This window comes from Rhinoraja longicauda, chromosome 27, assembly GCF_053455715.1.
Source record: "Rhinoraja longicauda isolate Sanriku21f chromosome 27, sRhiLon1.1, whole genome shotgun sequence".
Lineage (NCBI taxonomy): Eukaryota > Metazoa > Chordata > Chondrichthyes > Rajiformes > Arhynchobatidae > Rhinoraja > Rhinoraja longicauda.
In genome coordinates, this window is record NC_135979.1 from 5,095,303 (window position 1) to 5,112,310 (window position 17,008).

A 17,008-nucleotide genomic window follows, 5' to 3' on the forward strand; every position below is an offset into this window, starting at 1 on the left:
TCCAAATGTTGACTCAATGTTAAATTTTGTCCATATTTACTGAAGTTTCTAGATTTTTTAGAGATACAGTGCAGAAACAGGCCCTTCAGCCCACCGGTTCCGCGCCGCCCAGCGATCCCCGCACACTAACACCCACTAGGGACAATTTTTACATTTGCCCAGCCAATTAACCTACAAACCTGTACGTCTTTGGAGTGTGGGAGGAAACCGAAGATCTCGGAGAAAACCCACGCAGGTCATGGGGAGAACGTACAAACTCCATACAGACAGCACCCGTAGTCAGGATCGAACCCGAGTCTCCGGCGCTGCATTCGCTGTAAGGCAGCAACTCTACCGCTGCGCCAGCTTGCCGCCGATGATGGTTTCTTTTTAAAAAAATTATGTTTCAAATTGGCATATTGGAAAGATTCCTTCCTCCACCCCCTCCCTCCCTCCCCAAGGTAAAAAGGAAGCAAAAACTCAAACGTCAGTTAAGTGAACTAAAATCTCTCCACAGTTTAACTGAAAATATTGGTAATCTCAATATGCCTTTCCTAAGGTCACACAGTAATGCCACATTAGTCACAAGTTAATTTGTTAGGAAATCCTAACCGTATCGCCTTTTCAACATATTTCCCCATTACTCAATTTACAGAACAATTCTACTGTTGCAGCATTAACCCACTCATTACTAAAGCCCTTTCCAATTCCCTCATCCATGCCAATTCAGTATATTACCCCAACCCTGTGTGCTCTTATCTTATGCAATAACTTTTTCTACTGCACCTCATCATCTCTGTAGCTACTACAGTTACGATCCTTGGATCGAGGCTGGATCTGGCCCAATTTGATAACTGCATGTGGCAAGACAATTTTATCATAGCTTATCAGTTAAAAGAATCAATTGCTTCATGAAATATGAAATTATTGACATGCAAAATGTATTTTTTGATGCTAGAGAAAAGAGAAGCACGGAGTAGGAGCAGGACATCGCCCACTAAACAGTCCTGCTACTTTGAATAAAATTAGATATCAATTAAACTGCATCAAAGTACTTTCCAACTATGATGTCTCAATTTTACTTTGCACACAAATTTTGCCTCTATTACTGTTATCACTTTATGGATATAGCATAAAGCAAAAATGAATCCACCCATATATTTGGCAAAAGAGCACATCGCTAACATAACATGGTAAAATACAGTAACCTCGATATTTTTTTTTGGTATAAATTCATATCTCCAGCTACAAACCCCTGGAAGTGTGTTTATTCCTGATAGCTCAGCGAGATCTTGATTCTAGATTCTATGACTGCGTACATGCAAACACAAGTTGTGGTCCATCTGTGTAGGGGGCAGATTTCAGGCTGTGTATCTGCACATCTCTGCGGGGAAATGCACCTCGTTGAACTTTAAGAAAAATTAACAATTGTAAAATTTACCATCTAACCAAACCAAAGGTATCGAAGCATAATTTTCTATTGGTACTAGAGCAACACAACAAAAGCACAAAAGCTTCTACTCGCTGGAATTTAGAAGATTGAGGGGGGATCTTATAGAAACTTACAAAATTCTTAAGGGGTTGGACAGGCTAGATGCAGGAAGATTGTTCCCGATGTTGGGGAAGTCCAGAACAAGGGGTCACAGTTTAAGGATAAGGAGGAAGTCTTTTAGGACCGAGATGAGAAAGTTTTTTTTCACACAGAGAGTGGTGAATCTGTGGAATTCTCTGCGACAGAAGGTAGTTGAGGCCAGTTCATTGGCTATATTTAAGAGGGAGTTAAATGTGGCCCTTGTGGCTAAAGGGATCAGGGGGTATGGAGAGAAGGCAGGTACGGGATACTGAGTTGGATGATCAGCCATGATCATATTGAATGGCGGTGCAGGCTCGAAGGGCCAAATGGCCTACTCCTGCACCTATTTTCTATGTTTCTAAGTCTCAGTTTCTTGTCGAGTTATCTCTCCCAGGCTGGAGCAACAATATGACAGAAAATGCTAGAGTAACTCAACGGGTCAGGCAGCATGCACAGGGGCCCGCTGCTGACCCACAAGTTAGTCCAGCACTTTGTGTCATCTTTTTTTCTGTAAACCAGCATCTGCACTTTCTGGTTTCTACAATATAACAATATGCTTCAGCAACTCAGTGATACCCATGCATAATAAAAGGAGCTAATTCTACTTGAATCTTTCAGATCAAGTTTCCTGCACACCCCATGACTCACCTAATATAAAAACAAACTGCTGGAGGAACTTAGTGGACCAGATAACATCGATGGTGGGAAATGGACAGATGTTTCAGTCAAAGACTCTTCTTCAGATTGATCAAATGACCAAATAGATTTAGAGATTTTATTCTTCAAACTTAACTTTGAAGAAAGAGACTTCAATTTCCAGCCCTTCATTCATTATATTGCCCACAATTGTTCAGAATCAAAATAAATTAATTTAATTACATAAAACTATAGGATTCAAGAATACAAGAAAAACCTCGTTTTAAATGACACTTGAAATACAAGAAATGAATACTGATTCATCAAAACCCACACTGGGATCACAAGAACCAGATATCACAATTAATGAGATGCACAACTGAAGAGCTTCTCAATAAGTGAGCAGGCTATTGCGAAGGCAATGGTAGCAGGCGTGACTAATAAGGGTTATAATGTGTACAAGCATTGTTCACTGTTAACTATAGCAAAGTTGAACTAGTATGGTTCACAAGTGAAACTATAACCCATTCAAGGTTACTCCTTAAGTGTTTCTGTCTTCACACTTTATCTCTTGAAATAACATTCTTTCACCAATTCAAGGGTTCTTCTCCTTCCGACACAAAGTAATGGATAAACAGGGGATCCGAATAAGATAATGCCCTCAAATAACACCGTTGCTATTTTTAGTTTGCCTATTACCAATTTCTTTCCTTATGGTTTTTCTTCTTGTTCCTTACTGCTTGAAATAGAAAAGTAAAAAAGAGACCTAAAGCTGAAAAGTCCACACCAATAAAAGCTTCAGCAGCTCTCCAGACTTAGTTACTACTCTTGCTATTCAAATTCTGTCATATTCAATGGCTGCCCCTGATATATGCTCTTAAAATTCTGTATATTCCCCAAATTTACTAGTTTCACGAGTGACCTTTAATTGGAGCCTTTTCCTCCACTTGCCAATCACGCCGACATAAAATACAAGTTCCTCTGCAATCAGAGCACTGAACCAACCTCTAACAAGCTCCAAGAAAGACAACGGATGTCAACTGAAAAGTCTAAGGTTAAAAAGGAAATATTTATATATACATCAGGCTCCCTTATAATCAATGAAGCGAGCTGATTTGACCACCTGGTCCAACTTAGAAATACTGGCTTACTTTCAGTGACTGATGAACAAGGACACCCAGATCTCGTTGTACTTCCCCTTTTCCTAACTTGACACCATTCAGATAATCTGCCTTCCTGTTCTTGCCCTCAAAGTGGATAACCTCACATTTATCCACATTAAACTGCATCTGCCATGCATCTGCCCACTCATACAATCTGTCCAAGGCACCCTGCACCCTCATAACATCCTCCTCAACAGTTCACACTGCCACCCAGGTTTGTGTCATCTGCAAATTTGCTATTGTTACTTTTAATCCCTTCATCTAAATCATTAATGTATATTGTAAATAGCTGCGGTCCCTGCACCGAGCCTTGCGGTACCCCACTAGTCAATGACTGCTAATCTGAAAGGGACCCGTTAATCCCTACTCTTTGTTTCCTGTCTGCCAACTCATTTTCTATTCATGTCAGTATCCTACCCCCAATACCATGTGCTCTAATTTTGCCCACTAATCTCCTATGTGGGACCTTATCAAAGGCTTTCTAAAAGTCCAGGTACACTACATCCACTGGCTTTCCCTTGTCCATTTTCCTAGTTACATCCTCAAAAAATTCCAGAAGATTAGTCAAGCATGATACTGAGCAGTGATGCTGCCTGAACCGCTGAGTTATCTGTTGATGGCCTCGATTTGCTCTGGATTTTTCTCGTCTCCAGTCCCTCCACCTCTATCTTTCAGCCCGAAGAAGGATTCCAACACAAAATATCACAAATTCCTTTTCTCCAGAGATGCTGCCAACCTGCTGAGTTACTCCAGCATTTGTATCTGTCAGTTATGTTGTCATGCATCAACCAAAGGCATGAAAGCGACTTGCTCCCACTATTCCCCTCTCTACCAAACTCATACCATCTTCAGTGCTGTATGAAACTAATTCCTGAAATTTTGCCACCACTATTTTATTCTGGGGACTTTTGTCATGTGATCTCCCTTTGTGTTAAGAATAATCTTCTCATGCCTGCCCTAAAATTGCCATTTGGTAGTTTCAACCTGTTCTTTCATTTGCCTACTTCCTGCTCATTTGCACTTTATATGAACAGACTAGTCTGCATACAATTAATTACCTTGTACATGAAGGTCTCTACTTAAATAATTCCTTTCCAAGTTCCAAATTTCACTAGCAACCAAGCGGTATGAACTTTGATTTCACTAATTTAAAGTAACTCCTGCTATCCTTCCCCTTCCTGGATCATCATACCACAACCAGAGAGCACTCCTGAACTACACTGTAAATGGCTTGATTGTAATCATGTTCCGTCTTTCTGCTGACTGGACAGCACACACAGGCTTTTCACTGTACCTCGGTACATGTGACAATAACTAAACTACTAGTTCCACTGTTCGCATCCTTGTATCCGTGTCATTAGCACATCTTCCCCAGCCAATAATGGGCCATTATGGACTCCACATTTCCTGAGGTCATCTGTTGCCAGCCCTATTTTGTTCAGGTCTTCTGTCTTTCAGTCTGAAGAAGGATTCTGACCCAAAACATTACCTATTCCTTTTCTCCAGAGATGATGCCTGACCCTGAAATACTCCAGCATTTTGTGCCTTTCCAAGTTAATATGCTCAAGATGTTCAGTCATTTTACCTCCAATTGTGGAGATCAAACTCATGGGTCTGCACAGCACTCTGTCAGCATTTCAATGCCTTCCTTTCACCTTAGTAACCAGAATTATTTACAATATTATGACCTTTGCATTGCCCTTTCATATTTCTGTCTGTCAACAGGCATGGGTTCTCTATACTTATTGACATATTATGCTTACTGTTATGTACCAATTTTTAAACTGTCAAGGCTACAGTTTTTCTTTTGAAGAGTTGGCAATAAATTTTAGAATTTAGGATAGAAAGTCTGTGCTGATACTTTAAAAAAACAAAAAACAAATGCACACTTGGCAATGTGAAGTGTCAAATATTTTGTTATAAAATGGAAGATAGTATCCTACTCCTGATGTCAACACACCTGCAGGGAAGGGAAAATTTTAAAACGAAATGCACATCTGCAAATAAATTGTCCAACCTAATAAAAATACACTCCAACTATTATTTATTCTCATTCTTTTCAGAGATTGAGATATCGGCATTTTTCCATCAAAGTTCAATGGGCCCAAAATATCAAAGACAGTTATGATAATTTCCCCATATGCTTTATTTTCAGTAAAATCAATAGATGTCCCAGTGGGACCAACAGAGAGGCAAATGCACAAGTGCGTCTCAAACCGTGAAGGCACAGTTATATAGCAAAAGCAAGTACAATGCTGAAAGTATCAGAGACTACATATGTTGGAAACAGGAACTATTCAGCTGGCATCATTAATGTTGCAAGATAACATTTCAGATCAATGGTATCAACCGGAAAAGTGGGAAAACGGGGTAATGTTAATTCACAGAGGATAAGGAAGAGGAGGAGGAGAAACCATGATTAACATATATCAACAACCTTTAGACCGCACCAACAGCAGTTTTCCAAATTATCTCGGTCTCCAACCTTATGCGGACATTCCACAGCTATCTCCACAAATCTACTCGCTCTGTAAAGGTTGTTCTCTCACTTTAAGACATCGTGATCACTAACTTGAAAAGTTAACTCCTTTTTCTCTCCCTGCTGATGCTGCCCGAACTGCTCCAAGTATCTCTTTCTATTATACTATTATTTTGTTTACAAATGTGATACTGAGACCCAATTTTTATGTTTTGGAGATTTGTACAATCATGATTGTAAAGAACTGCATAACGTTATTCACCACATCAAAAATTGTGAAAACATGTGGCATGGCCTCCAACCATCGATAAAGATGAAAAGATCTGTGACATCAAAAACATGCTTAGCTATTGTGCATCAAACGTTGTGAAATTATTTACCACATTATACTTTCACTTAGGTGTAAAACATGCCACTTTTTCAAAAGGCTAAATGCAAGTGTCAGCCAGTAGTTATTTTAATAAATGGCTGATGGCTCAGTTATATCTTGTCCTCTGCACAAGCCAAATAATAGCTGTCAAAGAGGAACAGAGCCTGTAGCACGAGGATCGTACTGAGCTGTTGTGGATCAAAAACAAGAAGCTGCGGAAATAATCTGCTGATGGCAGATAGACTTCAGTACATCTGCTTAACCTTAATGATACTGGAGATTAATTGCAAAAGATAAAAAAGGCTAGATAAAATATAAAAAAGGATGGCATAAACATCGCCCAAACAAGGTTTGTACATCTCCACAAATTTTCAAAAAACGAGCTATTTTGTTGCCAGAATGGCTGCGCCATATAATGCAAACTGGATTAGTAACCTTTAGGTAGACACTAAATGCTGAAGTAACTCAGCGAGTCATGCAGCATCTCAGGAGAAAAGGAATGGGTGATGTTTCAGGTCGAGACCCTTCTTCAGACCTTTTACTTACGCAGACAAATGCTTTTTAAAAAAAGATAAAATTAAGTCTATTTCTGGATACCGTCAGGTTTTGGGTTTTATTTACAGGAATGCTTGAGAGGTGAAAAATATTTGTTTTAAACATTTATCATGAAATACTTTCACCTGGGTATAAAGCATTGCGTTTTCTAAATAAATTAAGTGCAAGTTCCAGCCAGTAGTTCATCTTTTGGATTGGCACATGGATATGCACAGAATGGGGGATATGGATTATGTGCAGGCAGATAAGGGTTGGGCTTGTCATCATGTTCGACACATTGTGGGTTGTTCCTGCGCTGTACTGCTCTATATGTTCCATTTTCTACATCTTTATCAAATATAATAGAAAGATAGGGGATATGAGCAATATGAACTTGCGAGCACAAAGGAATTCTTCTGATGCACATAGAAATGCAACCCTTTCTCCTATTGAATTACATAACAAAAAAGCAATGGTCTCCAGTCCACAAGCACAGATAGAGACATTTAAACACCACAACTGTACCCAGTGGTAGGTGTGAAAATATTTTCAAAATTACCAGGACTTGCGGCTTAGCTTTATTTTCACGTTCACACATTTTCTTTCACTCTTTTATATTACTATGCATTCAGAAGTACAGTATTGGTGTAATGTGAAAGCCAATTCTCACTTACATTAAACTTAGAGTGCAAATTAGTTAGGCGGCCCAGACTGAGAAAGTGAAATTAACTTTTTTGCATGAGCATCAAATTAAAAAAATATCTCGATTACACCAAACCAGCAGTAAAAACACTAATTATTTACTGATAGTGTAATTTAAGATATTTTCTAAACAGTACAACAGAAAGCAGTAAACACAGGTGCTCACTAAATGTAGAATTGTGAAAGTGTACAGCACAAAAACAGGCCCACCGCACCTATGCCAACCGTGGTGCCTTTCTACACTAATCCCATTCTCTGCATCAGGCCCGTATCCACCTACTCTTTTCCTCACTGTGCATCTGTCCAAATGACTTTTAAACATTGTAATTGTATCCGTCTCCATCACCTCCCCTGACAGCTCGGTCTAGATGTTCACCACCCTTGCCCTTCAGATCTCCTTTAAATTTCTCTCCTCGCTTTAAACCTGTGCTCTCTAGTTCCTTGGGAAAAGGATTCTGACAATCCATGCTATCCATGCATCTCAATTTTTTTTTAAACCTCTACGGTTGCCTCTCAAATTGTCCTTCAACATTTAATTGTCAATGGATGGTTGTGATCATCAAGTACATTTCAATTGATCAATAGCAGGATAAATGACATTCATAGCAAGACACAGAATCTAATAAATTGTTGAATGACTATTTATAGCATACATTATGTACTTAATAACATGAACTGACAGATATCCATTAACATCTGATTTTATTTATTGATCCCTTCATGAAACAAATTTACTAATAAAGGGTGCTTAAAAATAACTTGAAAATTAGCAATCTGCAGTTTACCATTGCTTTGGAAATTTACAATTAATCACAGCCACCAGCCTCATCTTTCAAAGCATTCATGCAGTGGAAGAGACATGCTGTAATATCATTTCCTTTGTTACCTGCAGGTATAAAAACTAAAAACAATTCCTACAATTTTCATATTATTACAAATTCCAGAACCAGGCCATAAGTGTTATTTCAAGATTAAACTCATTTTAGTCAACAAAATTGACCTTTTCATGTTAAATTCAATGACAAAATTATTAATTTTCTTTTGAAAATAATTATAAAATAGATAGCACTGTTACTCTTAAGGTTGTTGCTTCACGTGGTATGAGGGCAGGATACAAATGCCCAAGGCTGACAGTTAAGACAATGACAGAAAGAGGAAATTCCAAGCAGAGAAATTAATCCATGGTATGCTATCATACATCTCAATAGAAATATTGTCATTACAGGTCATCTCCAGGTTACAGCATCCCCATGAACTGTTTATAACCCAAACAGTTTGCAAGTCAGAAATGCAGCTGCAAACCAAGTTCCAAAACGGCAGAAGATGCCTTCAGCCCCGTGGCATGTATTTAAATTTCTTTTATGAAGAGATCAATATATGAAATCTAGATCGTAGAGGATACCTGTCAGTTCATGCGAGTAAGTACATAATGTAGTCATTCAGCAATTTATTAGATGTTTTAATAACAACATTTTGGCAATATATCCATAGTTGTAATGGAAAATGTTAAAACTCAAAAAAATTCAAGAGGGATATGGGCCAAACGCGAGCAGGTGGCTGGCACCAGTGTAGATGGGGCATCTTGGTCGGCATAGGCAAGTTGTGCCAAAGGGCCCATTTCGTACTATGCCCCTAATTAAAAGATTCCCATTTAAGAAAATAGTTTTGTGAAGAGGTTAGTCTGAAGAATTTGTCCTTTGATTTTACCCACAATCATATGTAATATTCTTGAAAATGTTCTCAATACTTTCTCATCAAACCAAGGATACTGTTTTTCTGCATTTACTATTGCAAATCTTATGTGTTGGGGACTTCTATTGAGCAACCTCATACCAGACGTTTACACCGGAAATTATGTTGCAATGTAATGGTATCTTAGTTTAGTTGCATCACTTTGTTATTCTAAATAATTACAATTTAATTTTAATGTAACGATCAAGGTAAACAAAATTACAATATCGATTCACCATGCATCACTCAACAGTGCAGCTCATCTAGGGCCACACAATGGCACAGCCAGCAGAACTGCTGCCTCACAGTGCCAGAGATGCAAGTTCAATCTGATCTCATGAGCTGTCTCAGTGGAAGTTGCATGTTCTGCCTATGACTGTTTGGGTTTCTTTTGGGTGATCTGGTTTCCTCCTGCATTCAAAAGACATGTGCATTAGCAAATTAATTGACCACTGTAAATTGTCATTAGTGTGTAACCAAGTGGTAGAATTTGGAGAGAGTTGGTGAAAATACGGGGAAAAAAATGGGATTAACATAAGATTTGCGTAAATGGGCATTTGATGATTAGCACGCACTCAATGTGCTGAAGGGCTGCTTCTCTACTCTATCTCACTACAACCAAGACAGGCCATTTTATCCAACACCTATAAAGGGCCATATTTTCTCTTGTAGGTCATAGACTAAGCCAATTTTTATACTTGTTTCTCGAATATATCAATAATCTTTGAAAATAAATTCCTTGTTAACACAAAAAATTCTGCATCAGCGAGAACTATTGCAGAAAGTTCCAACCAAGTTCTACCAGATTATACACAATACACACTTTTTCTTCTTGATCTCGTCGAGTTATACTTTTTACAAACAAGTAAAAATTTCTGTCCTTGATAATCCCTCAACAAGTTAAGAAAACCTCCATCAAAACTCCCTTCAATTTCCATGAGAAGTTCAACTTCTTTCATTGCAAATACACCTTCTCATCCCTATAAAATATTGGAATTTTGTCAACATACTGATTCCACTGTTGTTATAAACGTTCCTATAATGGAATGTCCAAAATGGTAAATAATCCCGCAACTGAATGAGAGTCTTGTTCCATCTGTGTACCTCTAAATATTTTACACCCATGGATTCAAAACAATTGCTAAAATTGACCAACTGTTAAAAAAATCATTTTGACTGTTTAACTTGATGTAAATATAAATGGAACTACATTAGATTTCAGAAATGTTCAAAGTGATATTTGAAACATAAAAGCTTCATCTATATTACATTAAACCACAGAATCTTATAAAATTTACAAGGAGTTGATTATTCAGAGGCTGTCTAAGCTAACCAACCTCGTTCCACTTCCAAGCATTAGACTCAGAACCCTGCAGGTCACAATTCATATCTAAGCTTTTTTTTCTAAAGTGCTGAAGGTTTGTCTTTCCACTAGCCTTTCTGACAATGAGTGTAGACTTCCACAATGCCTGGATGCAAATATGGTTTCCCTAATTTTGTCAAATCTGCTACCAATTACTTTTTAAAACTATCTCCTCTGTTTTTGCATCCCTTAGCTGAAGGGAAATATTCCGATTTACTCATCTAAATGATCCCTCAGATCCCTCTTTAGATCCCTCAGTCAATTTTGGTGCAGAAATAAAACCAAATAGGATTGCATTCACATACCTCTGTACAAAGTTGAATGTATTGACCAAAGCTGTCACATGAAGTTTAATAAAATCCACATGGGATCTTCCTATGCAAAATAATCAAACCTGTGTTTTGAATTATTTATTTTTAGAGCAACTTAATGTGACGAATTGATGGAATGGCAAAGAATGTAAAAGTACAGATATTGAAACATTTGTGATTTTTTAAGCAAATTCACAACAAATGTACATTTTAGCATTCATGTACAAATGGCATTTGGAGTCCAACCCGAATTCTATAGAGTGCATCCTACATACATTGCTCATTATAAATCACACCTTAAAACGTGGTGCTTTACAGGTTGTCAATGGGATATAAAGCAGCCTAATGCAAAATATTAGAGAAACTGAACTTTTCAGCAGGTGCAAATCAAGAAATTGCACGGTTAAGAAGACAGTTTGTTTTCACAAAAAGTCATCTTCATTGTCACAAAAACTTTGTGAAACAGAAAACGATTTAAAACCATTAAAAGTACACCTTCGTGATTTTAAGGGTAGCAATCATGTACAATTTTATTATTCACAAAATGCTGGAGTAACTCAGCAGGTCAGGCAGCATCTCGGGAGAGAAGGAATGGGTGACGTTTCGGGTCGAGACCCTTCTTCAGACTGATGTCGGGGGTGGGACAAAGGAAGGATATAGGTGGAGACAGGAAGATAGAGGGAGATCTGGGAAGGAGGAGGGGAAGGGAGGGACAGAGGAGCTGTCTGAAGTTGGAGAAGTCGACGTTCATACCACCGGGCCGCAAACTGCCCAGGCGAAATATGAGGTGTTGCTCCTCCAATTTCCGGCGGGCCTCACTATGGCACTGGAGGAGGCCCATGACAGAGAGGTCAGACTGGGAATGGGAGGGGGAGTTAAAGTGCTGGGCCACCGGGAGATCAGTTGCGTTAATGCGGACCGAGCGCAGGTATTCAGCGAAGCGATCGCCGAGCCTGCGCTTGGTTTCGCCGATATAAATAAGTTGACATCTAGAGCAGCGGATGCAATAGATGAGGTTGGAGGAGGTGCAGGTGAACCTCTGTCTCACCTGGAAAGACTGTTTGGGTCCTTTGATGGAGTTGAGGGGGGAGGTAATGGGACAGGTGTTGCATCTCGTGCGGTTGCAAGGGAAAGTGCCCGGGGTTAGGGTGGTTTGGGTAGGAAGGGACGAGTGGACCAGGGAGTTGCGGAGGGAACGGTCTCTGCGGACGCAGAGAGGGGAGGGGATGGGAAGATATGGCCAGTGGTGGGGTCCTGTTGTAGGTGACGGAAATGTTGGTGGATGATATGTTGGATCCGCTGGCTGGTGGGGTGGAAGGTGAGAATGAGGGGGATCCTGTCCTTGTTGCGAGTGGGGGGAGGGGGAGCAAGAGTGGAGCTGCGGGATGTAGAAGAGACCCTAGTGAGAGCCTCATCTATAATGGAGGAGGGGAAGCCCCGTTTTCTGAAAAACGAGGACATCTCGGAAGCCCTAGTCTGAAACACCTCATCCCGGGCGCAGATGCGGCGTAGGCGGAGGAATTGGGAGTAGGGGATAGACTTTTACAATTTTATTATTGTGGGTTGAAATGGGTTCAAGTCTACAAAACCAAGATGTTTTAATGCATTCAATATATCAGAGAAAAACTTGGATTAATACAAATAAGACAGGAACATGCTGAAAACACTTGACATGCCGTGCAACATCAGTGTAGAGTTTTAATTATCTGGTTTTAAATTTCAGATCACCAGATCTTCCATTTTTACTTTGCTTTTAAAGTAAACTAGTTAAACAAACATTGAATTATTCAATGTAAAGACAGTAAATTAATAAATTAGATATAAAATACAAGAACATCAAGATAGTTTACTTAGTAACTTAATGATTGACAAAATAGCTCTAGAAATTGGCATGTTTTCTGAAAGGTAACGTGTTCAGAGCCACAGAAATTGATTATTCACGTCGGTCCAACAGGGGGGCGTGTACAGCTTTGTGGGCGCGGCCTAAATAGGTATATTGAATCGTGAACCGGTAGTACAGAATGTTGTCAAAAACGTGTGGTTTTGGTGCAACTCACGTTCACAGTTCCTCAGTCATTTATACAGGTGTATTTTACCCAGACTCCACTGATACTATGAACGGAAACTAAATCCCGCGATTATTTTTTTATTTCGAAACAGTATTCTGTTGCATAGGGAGCGAGCACAATTTGAATCTTACAATACAACTCCTGTATGTCTAAAACTCGTTGGAAACTGATTCACAGCCTTGTCTTATTCTAAAACCACCAAGATTTCTGAACTGTATGTTCTAATAGAATATGTATTCGCTTACGCTACCATACAGTGGTTTTTAAAATTGGCATTTTATAACACGTAGAGATTTTTTCACATCCAGACTACTGCATTTTGAAAACACGTTCAAATCCACAAGGTACCTGTAGTACTTGTAGTTAAATCGGTAGTCCAATGACAACAAACACGTTAGAACTAAGCCACCCCACCCCCATCCTCCTTTCCAGACAGCAGGAGGCTGGCAACACAAAAGACGAAACAAAGGAGACCCCCCCTACTGACCAACCTATTTACAACTAGCTCCAAAACAACGCGCTCGAAAACAATGTACAGATATATTTTTTTAAATTATGTTCACTTATAAAGGAAGAGTGACTTGCCCTGACCGGTAACGACAGCTAAAGTGCATTGTTTCTGGAAGGATTCTGCAATTGTTCTAAACAAATAAGCGGTCTCACAGTCAGAGCAAAGGGTAACATGTAATAGAACAGCAAGACACTGTGCTGTCTTTCTGCATGCGTGATCAAGCATGATAGTTTAACATTTTATATTTACAGAAACTACGTGGAAGTTAATAGAAAAAGGTTGACCGCCAGAACAAGGTAGAGGGATATTTCGAGAAAGAAGCACGTCCCCAAAACAGAAATAAAATTTGTTTTGAACGAAAACTAATATTATTTCGTTTCGTTAATCGCATGCGCTCAAGAACTTGTACGAAAGATGCTTCACTGAAGGATAACCCTGTACAATTAATACATCGGTGCAAAATGGCGTCTGTTTAAAAAACATCACAACAAAGTAACAAAATGAATAAGGAAAATGCCCACAATACAGAGCTAAACTCAGAGCTGCTCACCTTGATTTGCAAAAAGCAACCCCATCAAAAGAAGAAAAGCATCCAAGGATCTAAAGGAAGCCTCACTCACACAGTACTATATATTGTACGAAAGCCCCAAACTCATGGCAAGTATCAGTTTCTGTTGTGGGTGGACCAGTGCATGCAAAAAAAGCAGCTAGCGACTCAAACGCACCAATCACAATAACCTAACTCACCTTGCATCCAATCGCCGAGTAAAAGACAGAATAGCACGGAGCGTGCCAAAGCAATAGCAAACAGCGCAACGGTGAGCAGCCTGAATCAAGGCATGTCAACAACTCGCAAACGTAGCATGGAAATATTCCAGCACCTCTCACGCCAGGTGTCACTGTTCGGGTCCACTCCTCTTGCCAGTTACCTTAAATGTTTCAATCACTGTGTGTAGGGAGTACGTGCCTTAATAAACCTGACATGTCTATTGAGGCATTTGAGGTGATTGCAATACTATTTACTATGTTTTCCTCGAGTGCCGTTCTGCATTCGTCCTCGCTTTCCTGGTCCTTAAGGCAGCAACTGATTTCAACTAAAGCTTTTGATACCTCACCAAAATGCCGGTTCTCCATGCTTGGGCGTGAACATTGGAAGAACTACGGGAGTGTTCATTGATATCCTCAAACAGGTTTTTAATTCAAATTCACCGAGGAAGCGATGAACATTTCATTGCGACTTGAATCTTGTGGCGTGATTTGCAATGAAGCAATAGCCATCGTGGCGAAGGCAAAAATGCATATTATTGGGATTAGAATGCCAGTTTTTATTGAATCGTTGGTTTTGGATGCATGGAACACTGGTTTCACATAATGCTACTGCATTGAAGCTAATGAAAAAATTGTGACGTTAAAATAGCAGATTCAGGTACGGCGGTTCTGAGCCAAAGAAAATTATACAGCTATCGAGTGTGTGTTGTTGACCAATGAAGCTTACAGATGGGGAGGGGCAAGAAACGGTAGGACAATAAAGCATAAAATGAACAGCTGTATTGTAATGCAGAAAGGCCTTGAGAGAGAAAACGCCAACCTAGCATCTGCTTTCAGAAATCCAAGTAGTCACCATAGCAATAAGGATCGGAACAGTGCAAAGATGGCGATCTGTTTAATCCTTACAAATGATGTAAAGATTGTACTCGTAGTAACACATTAATAATAAGCACCGGAGTAGTGTTAATATTCTTTAATTATCATCTATTTGACTCTGGAAAGATTATACGGTTATATAATAGTATTTTGCTTCTATTTTATACAGTCATCTGATATCATACGGGTGGGGAGGGGGCGAGGGGAAAGGACAATAGACAATAGGTGCAGGAGTAGGCCATTCAGCCCTTCGAGCCAGCACCGCCATTCAATGCGATCATGGCTGATCACTTTCAATCAGTACCCCGTTCCTGCCTTCTCCCCATACCCCCTCACTCCGCTATCCTTAAGAGCTCTATCCAGCTCTCTCTTGAAAGCATCCAACGAACTGGCCTCCACTGCCTTCTGAGGCAGAGAATTCCACACCTTCACCACTCTCTGACTGAAAAAGTTCTTCCTCATCTCCGTTCTAAATGGCCTACCCCTTATTCTTAAACTGTGGCCCCTTGTTCTGGACTCCCCCAACATTGGGAACATGTTTCCTGCCTCTAAAGGAGATTCCATGGGGATACCATAATTGCTTTAAAAGCCTTGAACTTGGGGTCGGATAAGTCGAAACGTATTTTTCCCTTTCAGTCAAATATTCAAACGCTCCAAAATATATGCAAGTACTTTGGCTATTACTTGTGTTTCAACAACAGAATTGGATATAATCCATGATCAATGAATTAGGGAATACTATTTACATTACGTAGGTCTAATTGGTAATACAGCGATTTCCGTCGAGGACTAGAGAACCACTTAAGTTATTTTGGAAAATGGCAAACAGAAAAAAGTCTTGGGGGAAATGTTTACATTGTAGCCTCCGCCAGTAATCAGATACCAGGGACACAGAGGTTACTTTCATTGTGGGAGGCCATTGAAATTAACAAGCGATCTCTTCTATTGATACTTGTGCACTGCTGTTCCTTAACAATGTAACATGCAGCCTCTCGTATTTTAGCTTGTAACAAAAATAAACTTAAAGCTTTGAAAAGACCCTTGTTTTTGAAAATCCCGCTGTGGTGGGGAAACTTTGTTGTTGTCAGTCTGATCCTCTCTCGCCCCGAACCCCATTTCCCCAATTAACATAATTGTTTTTATAACAAGACTTTCTTATACGCAACGTTTCTTAGGAATGCAACTATCGATGATAGCAAAACTACCAGTCAGAGTAATCAGACAGTTACCTATATCTTTGGAGATGTTGCACACGAGTTATCGTATTCAGGCGAGGAAGCAGAGAGCGGAGAAAAAAAAATGCTTTATAACTATTTACATTTGTTCAGACTCTACCAGTATCAGTACAATTAAAAATACTGCCAATTCATTTTTTTAAAATCCAGATGGTTATTTAAATTTATGAATTTCTTGGCCCACTTTCCCCAATTGTTTTAGATTCTGTTATAATCTTAAATGATCTTCTTCACTATATTGCAATTTTAGTGTCATCTTAATCAGGCAAACTACATTTTCATCCAAATTGTTAATATTGATGTCGAACAACATGGGACCCAGCACCCATCCCGATGACATACCACTGTTCACAGGGCTTCCATCTAAAAATCTTCCACTGCCACCGACAGACTCCTACTATCAATCAAATTTTGTATCCAATTAGCTAGCTTGCTCTGGTTCCCATGTGATCTAACTTTCCAGATGAGCCTACTCCCATCCAAGACCTTGTCAAATACTGAGGTGAAGTCTGTGTAGACAATGTCAAGCCTCTTGGTCATTTCTTCAAAACTCAAGCAAATTTGTGAGACATGATTTCCCACACACAATGCTGTGTTGACATCCTTAAATTGGTCTTTATCTTTCCAAATGTAGATACATCCTGTCTCTTGGTATTCCTTCCAGTGACTTTCTCACAATTGAGCTACAGGCTCACAATACAATACAAT

The 17,008-nt window shown here is 39.5% G+C and overlaps 1 protein-coding gene across 11 annotated transcripts in view; it reads right to left on the minus strand.

The window, feature by feature from the left end:
• The window catches only part of LOC144606930 (protein 4.1-like), a 115,853-nt gene that overhangs the window by 83,695 nt on the left and 15,150 nt on the right, over positions 1 to 17,008 (minus strand). For 10 of the 11 annotated variants that reach the window (XM_078423448.1, XM_078423441.1, XM_078423446.1 and 7 more), the window contains exon 1: positions 13,972 to 14,100. The exons of the other annotated variant lie outside the window; for it this stretch is intronic. The gene's annotated coding sequence lies outside the window, so the exon portion shown is untranslated. Of the gene's footprint in view, positions 1 to 13,971; positions 14,101 to 17,008 lie in introns of those variants that run through there. 11 annotated transcript variants of the gene reach the window in all.